This window comes from Ixodes scapularis, unplaced genomic scaffold, assembly GCF_016920785.2.
Source record: "Ixodes scapularis isolate PalLabHiFi unplaced genomic scaffold, ASM1692078v2 PGA_scaffold8__174_contigs__length_109621045, whole genome shotgun sequence".
In the NCBI taxonomy this organism is placed as follows: domain Eukaryota; kingdom Metazoa; phylum Arthropoda; class Arachnida; order Ixodida; family Ixodidae; genus Ixodes; species Ixodes scapularis.
In genome coordinates, this window is record NW_024609883.1 from 27239658 (window position 1) to 27247014 (window position 7357).

The 7357-nt window shown below is 46.7% G+C and overlaps 2 long non-coding RNA genes across 2 annotated transcripts; one reads left to right on the forward strand and one right to left on the reverse strand.

Annotated features, from left to right (window-relative positions):
- Positions 1–1851: 1851 nt before the first annotated feature.
- Positions 1852–4458, forward strand: LOC121833453. Its single transcript, XR_006076720.1, has 2 exons — positions 1852–1925; positions 4292–4458. It is a non-coding gene; the product is annotated as an uncharacterized LOC121833453 (long non-coding RNA).
- An 870-nt stretch (positions 4459–5328) lies between these two features.
- LOC115323344 lies at positions 5329–6128 on the reverse strand. Its single transcript, XR_005716304.2, has 3 exons — positions 6101–6128; positions 5794–5853; positions 5329–5370 (listed from the first exon to the last, which is right to left on the reverse strand). It is a non-coding gene; the product is annotated as an uncharacterized LOC115323344 (long non-coding RNA).
- Positions 6129–7357: the final 1229 nt, after the last annotated feature.

Sequence of the window (7357 nt, forward strand, 5' to 3'; positions counted from 1 at the left end):
TCGGCGTCCGCTTTCCGTGCGCGACGCAAAGTTTTGCTCTGAGGAACCGATCTCTCGCACAACATGAGTGTGTAGGCTGTTCTCTGCCGCAGATGCAGGCTGAAAGATGGAGGATTTGCACCACGCAAAGTGGCAATTAAAATCACTGCCCCCCCCCCCCCCCCCCCCCGTTTCCTGTTTAGTTAATTATGTTGAACGATCGTGATCGTACCTCATTTGAGGCATGTCTCATCTAGAAGTGTTATCTCAGGTAGGAAAAGTGTCTGCATTACCTGTTCTAGCTCTATAAAAATACACCATAACATAATCTTTGTTGTTTAACCTCTAGGCTTCTTGGAGATCAACGGGTTCCCCAAGGTGTTGGGGTGCATTGATGGGACACACATCGCCCTGAAAATCGCGAAAAAGGAGCAGCACCTCTACCGCAACAGGAAGGGCTACGACTCGCTGAATGTGCAAGCCATCTGCAACGCCAGCAACGAAATCACACAGCTCACAGTGAAGTGGCCAGGAAGCACGCACGACAGCTTCATGTGGAGAAACTGTGACCTCGCTGACAAGTTCGAGGCGGGCAACATGCCCGACGGGTGGTTGCTTGGTATGCTTTGGTCCCAATTTATAGAGTTATTTGATATTTAGCAGCCTGAATGACAATGCCTTATCACACTTAGAATCAGAAATGTATGTAATGCATTACTAGTAATAAGTTACTTCTACCGAGTTACTTTCTAAGAAAAGGAATGAGTAATGCACTTAGTTACTTTTAACGCCAAGTAACGAGTAATGCACTTAGTTACTTTTAAGGCCAAGTAACGAGTAAATGTATTTCGTTACCTTTGAGGAGCAAAGTGTACAACACTGTTTAAACAGCCTTGTTTTGATTTTAACCTGAGTATGCATCTATTGCGAGAAAGGCAAATGAGCAACCCAAAAAAACGACTAAACGCTATGACATTATAGCAACGTTTATCGCTGCACACGTCAGTCAAACTCTACAGCTGGGAATGTCCTTCACCGAGCGAACACAATGAGGTTAGTTGGTTGAACCTTCCAGAATCATGTACATAGCATCTTTTGGGGTAGACCAATCTCACCAACTACTCTGTGCACATGTGTCGCCACCATGACCGCAGTTCACAAAGAGCAGGCAGCAGTGCGCAGGACGGTCATACTGTTTCACGTTCTGCACGCGCAGGCTGGCAAATCGGTTTTCACGCCTGCGAAAGGACTGCAGCTCACAGAATAAATCGCAGCACAATGAGCACATCACAACCAAACTGGCTGGTAAAATGAGTCTATTGGATCTCGTCGAAAGTGATCATGATGCAGTTCACGAGCTGTTTTCGTGCGCACCTCATTATAATAAGTTATGAAAGCACACCAGCATAATGCCGATTGACATAGAAACTGAGAGAAGGTGGAAATCAAACCTGCGAACCTTTACGAGTGCGAACATTGGTTGAGTGCTTTGTTTAGTGTTGCTCACACGTAGCTCGTTCGCAGCTGACATAGCCATCAGAAAGAAACAAATTAGGTGGGAGTTGCACCAATGCAGCTACGAGAGGCAAAGTGTGAGGTAGTTAAATTTAGGTGGAACATTGTGTTGATTGCATTACACACTGGCATAAAATCTCACACCGTTTGCAATATTTTAGGGGACGCAGGTTACCCCCTCCAGCCGTGGCTCATGACTCCCTTCCGTAAGCCGCGGAAGAAGGAGGAAGAGAACTACAACGAGTGCCTCACGAAGACCAGACAGGTCATCGAGAGGACTTTCGGAATCCTCAAGTCACGCTTCAGATGCCTGGACAGGTCCGGGGGGGTCCTCCAGTACACCCCTAGTGTGTGCTGCCGCATAATTGTGGCCTGTGCAGTCCTGCACAATTACTGCATCCGCCACCATGTTTCCCTCGCTGAACCACCCGGTAAGGCTTTGTGCATTGGAGCACTAGGAATGCCACATTAACGAGTTTAGCGACAGCATTGTTCGGTGTGACCCCGGGCTCTTCATTCTGCTCGTCACAAGGGGGTAAAGGGGAAACTAATTCTGGTCGCCTGCAAGCTCAACAGTAATCTCTTTTACAAGCTCCCTGCTTACTCTAATTTTTATTTTGTAGGTATCAATTCGCACACTATTATATAAGGTGTGTCACCGCTTGCAAATACAGGCGTTAAATTTGCTGGAGGAAAGTCACGCAAACAGTCCGCTTGATCAAAGGCGCAGTCAACTTTGGCATTCATGAAGCTTTACCTAGAGTCACTATATGGTTTCAAATAGTACCAAAACCCCAAAGCTCATTTCAGAACCGCGTTGTGGCGCAACAGTCACATTAACAGATGTGTCAATATGTCGCTGCCCTGCGTGGTCGAAGCGAAGTGCGGACCATGTAGTGTCCGCTCTCACTCGATACTTTCACCGTACTCTTCCGGCCTGCGGTGGCAATGGTTTGTTTTTATTGACCTTCTTAGCTTCATTCGAAGCGTTTGCATGACTTGCGCACCGCTGGTTCACTTCGGGACTCATTGAAGCTGAGGCGGATGTTCTACCTTTTAAGCCTAGCGTCTCATTCGCAGCACCAGCTCTCCCTGTGCGCTCAAACGAGCCAGCAGGGTTTGGCAGGCTAGATCAGGCTACTTAAAAAATAAGGTACTAGAGAAAATCAACACACCTTACGCCTGTTCTTAACTTATCGTAAGCGTCACTCACCTGCTGGCTGTAGACCAACTCGTGTTTGCAAACAAAATGGAGCGCCCCTAGCGGACGCCATCGGCGCCGCACATGTGCGATAGAGTGTGGGCAAGAAGCTCGCCGTCGTCCATAAGCAAAGTATTGAAATACGATGTTGTCGCCGTCAGTGTCAATCCCCGTGCTTTTTCACGTTGGAATTTCTTATCCTACGTTTTCCTGGCAATGTGCGACTACTTTAGCGGCCTCAGCGAAATTAATGAGGCTCGTTACACCACAAAATGGCCTGAATAATGTGACATGCGGCGACTGATTCCACGTGGACACCACAGAATGGATGCTGAAGCCTGATTCGCACGATGACGTCGCTCGGGCTGCAATATGGTGAACCGTAGCTGAGATGGTCGACGTCGATACTAAGAATCTCAAGCAGAATCGGACCAAGTGAATCAGGCATAACAAGTCGGTGATGGCAGGCACGTAGCCAGGCCATGGGGCCCAGGCCCCCCTTGAAATCTTTCTTTTTGCTGGGGCCTCCTCTCCCCCCTCATATAACATTTTGTCATGGGCGGGCCCCCCCGAAACAAAATCCTGGCTACGTGCCTGGGTGATGGCCATGGGTGACAATGATCAACATCTCCTTGTATCTACTGTTTACACCGAGTCTACTTACACGAACCAACCTTCAAACTTAAAGGTCTTTTGATTAAGTTACTTCTGATCGGAATTACCGGGTCAACGTTCCGTCTACGGGACGCTGTTTGAACAAGCATACGAGAACAGGCAGAAACGTTTGAAAGAGCAGACGGCAGTTCGAACGATCAGGCAGCTGTTTGAATGTGATGAAGCACTGAACGTAGTCCGCAGGTGGTCCGTACAACTCTGGTTTTCCCTCCTTCATGTTGGAACAAAACAAATAAATCTGACGACCCCAACTATCCGCTAAATCAACCCAAAGTGCTTCCCGCACAAGTAATTGTGGTCTGATGGCGTCTGGTTTTCCTCTTTCACAGCACCTATCCACATTCTCGGACGAACCGAGCAGGCAGAAAACTCATAAAAAGTGACCTTAACTTTCCCCGACTCCTCTGGTACAGCCCCAGCCACAGTGTATTGACGAAAAGGCGGGTTTTTGTATTGTTTCTTCCAAAAGAGCGTAGGAATGCATGTCCCACATGGTGATTTCTGCTCACAGCTACAGACCGGAAGTGCGCCCAATGCGCCACCACCGAGCCGTGACGTAACAGAGTTGAATTTGTGTATAAGGCTCCTCCTGTACATATTGCAGAAGTGATTTGATCTAGTGTCGGGAGGGTCTATTATCACGAAGGGCCCTGCACCCGTGGTTGGCCACTCTGCTTCCAAAGTGGGTGGTAATGCCTCTCATATGTTAAAATCACATGAGACCCACAATTCCCTTTCCATACTGTTATTTTCGTTTATGAACTTTCAATAAGCCTCTATCTGGATTTGTGACACCCGCAATTTATAAATGAGTGCTTCCAGCACCTTAATTCAGCTATTGCAGTGTTATAAGTTTAAATTGTGCTTGCAAGCCTTCGAGGTGTTCATTTTCTGTTGTGCTAAATGTGGCATCCTGAACAGTTCCAGAATCTGAGGACGAGGAAGAGGAAGAAGACGACAGGCCAACCACTGCCCGAGACACGGCCACTGGCACCGCCGTCAGGAATGAGCTTGTGAACAGCGTTTTCAAGTGAAACTTCAGGAAAACGAGAGTCTTCAGTGCATTAAAGAAACAGTTTATTGTTATTCTACCTAAGTGAGGTTTTATTAATACCTGGGGACAATTTTGCCATTTTCAAACCGAACATTCAGTTTGTATGCCTTCAGTGCCACCATCTGCTCCTGCAGGACCACAATCCTGTCGAGGCGTTCCACAATAGCCTCCTGGGTCTCGATTATCTCGTGGCTAGGGGCGTCCCTGCTACCTGCACATCAGAGAAAAATAATTTCTTTGTGATTGAAAACCTAAAATTCTTGCACCACTTTCACGCTACTGTTGTGATACTTGTATGGAAAATTAATGTCCAGGTGTAGCTGTAGGAAGCATGCATGAATGAGCAAAACAAGTAGTTAATGAGATAATTGGGGGATCAGTGGCCGAGTGTTAGTGCATTGCAGCTCAGAGGCTGTAGATTGCATGGCAGATTGCCTTGGCATGGAATTTACAGTGGATCTCTCTTCTCGCACATGTTTTTTTGCTGCACATTCTATCTAGTATCATTTTTGTATTCAGAGTTAAATTTGTATTGCTGCATGCTGCAATCCAAATCTAGCAGGACTATACTCACGTTTGTGGTTAGACCTGCGGCTACCTGAAGTGCACGGCAGGGCCTCGCTCTCCTGGAGCCCACTTCCGCTTGCACCGTGGACATCTGAATAGAAATAACAGTAGAGCTGAGTACTAGGAAAATCTGCTGTTGAAGTATGTGGTCGGCTGGCGAGCAAGCATGATTATTCAACAAAATCTGAAGTCGCGCACCTGCATCACCCTGCGGGTGTTCCGGAATATTATCAGCCTGGCTGGAAGGCAAAAAAGATTTAGTTCTTATTAGGTAATGAAACAAGTATATTCACTATGTGCAATGTTATGATTGATAAGGCAGCAAACCTTGTATGTTGTGGCCTCACTGAACTAGGCCTGCTTGGTTCTGCAGTAGTATCTTGAACACAGATTAAGAAACATGTTGTACTGACCCAGAAAACTGAATCTTCGGTAAAAATATAGTACACTTCTGTCTACTGAGAAACCCTCAGACAAGGGAAGCGAAAAAAACAGAACAAACACAACATTAGATGATGGTACATCGTTGTGCTTGTCCTGTTTCTTCAACTTACTTGCATTGAGGTTTCTCAGTGTAACCGTTCACCAGCTTGCCTGTGCCTGAACTCTTATTACCGTTATGCCCTGTTTATCCAAATAATTTAGTCCCTCGTCGAGACCATTTGGATATAGAGCTATTTGATTAGTCAAGCTAGACTGAAATTTTTAGGCCGTGCTCCCAAACCAGGGGTTTGGTTTACAGGATGCCAAGGTGCAACATGACTAGTTAAATTAACCAGACCAGTATCTATTATGAACTCACCGAATGAAAGAACTAGGTCTACTGATCTGGGCCTAGCAGCGTCCGATGTTATGGGAGTGCCTGGAAAATTGAAATTTTAATTAGGAAACATACTACTTATGAAACATTTTTTTTGTTGTTGTTTTAGTGTGGTAATGTGGGTTTTAATAGAAAGGTGACATAATTTATATTGGAAAGATAAAGTAAAACCCTCTCTGACTAAGCTAGGGTCCAGGAATGGAATTAGTATAATGAAAGAGCATAATAATTTTGAGATACCCATTAATGAAGGAATGCTAGTGCCTTGCCGAGCCTCCTGTTAACCTACCGGAAAGCGGCAGGCTGAAGGGCTCGCCATTAGGTACCTCTACAGGAACACCAATGTCGAACGCGCCTGGGATGCCAATCATGGCCTCCACATTCAGAAGTCCCACGACCCTTTCCTCCATGTCGTTCAGGGGCTTGTCTCCTACGCCGCCTCCAGTCGCACACTGACTGCGCTTGAGGGCTGCACCTGTGGTTAGTACCAAATAACATTGCACAGATCTCGTCAGAAAAACGAGATATACATCGCGCGACTGATCAGCTGCTCCTGGATTTTCTTCGCGTAACAGACTGCCACTGTACTGTTAATGAGTTCGAATGTTGGTTAAAACCAGTGACATCTAACTGCGCATTATCTCGTGCACGACACTGGTATGAGCGAAATTCAAACGATTGCACATTTCATTACACGCTTGGGCTGAAGTCCTATGATGCTGACAGAAGACAATAACCTTCTGCGGCATTCGGGAACATAGCACTCGTCGCCCTTCGGCAACTTCACATCTTCAAGACTGCCGCCAAAAGTAATAAAAACTAACTTGAAGGAGTAAAATGTGCTCGCTCGTAGGCTCACCATTCGCGCCAAACGTTTCGCGTTACGACGCATATCGCAACAACTTAGTTCGCGAACTGTAAAAATGGGTTATCTTACCTCGCTTCTTCTGGGAACTCTTGTAGTCAGCCCATTTTTTCTTTACATCGGCGATCTCTCTTTTCACCCCAGACACAGCAAACAAGTCATTCGTAATCCTCTGCCAAGCCCGCTGCTTGGCGGCCGATCCATGGGGCCCGTCTCCTTTCGCGTCGATCGCGATTCTATGCGCTTCATACCCATCAACCAAGGTCGATAATTCGACCTCTGAAAAGTTCTTCATCCGAGCCTTCTTGTCGGCGGGCGGTGTCGACATTTCCCGGTGTCTATCGGTTCGACCGGCGAGAACGAATGCACGTGGCAGACAAACGCATGTGTGCGGACAAAGCGTCCCCTGCGGTTGACATGGCAACGCTTCCCTCTCGCAGCTCACGTTGGTCGCGAGACACCGGAAGTTTCTCTCTTTCCCTCACTTTTTTTGTCGTAGGATTTTCGTTCGTAAGTAGCCCTTCGAGAATACCGATTTCGGCATGTCGTAGGAACTTCTTGGGATACGAACTTCTTAGAAAAATTGTCTTAAGATAAGACGTTCTTCGTGAATCCGGCCTCAGATTCATAAAGAACCTCTTACCTACGACAACTTAGCTACGAAGTTCGTAAAGTTACGAT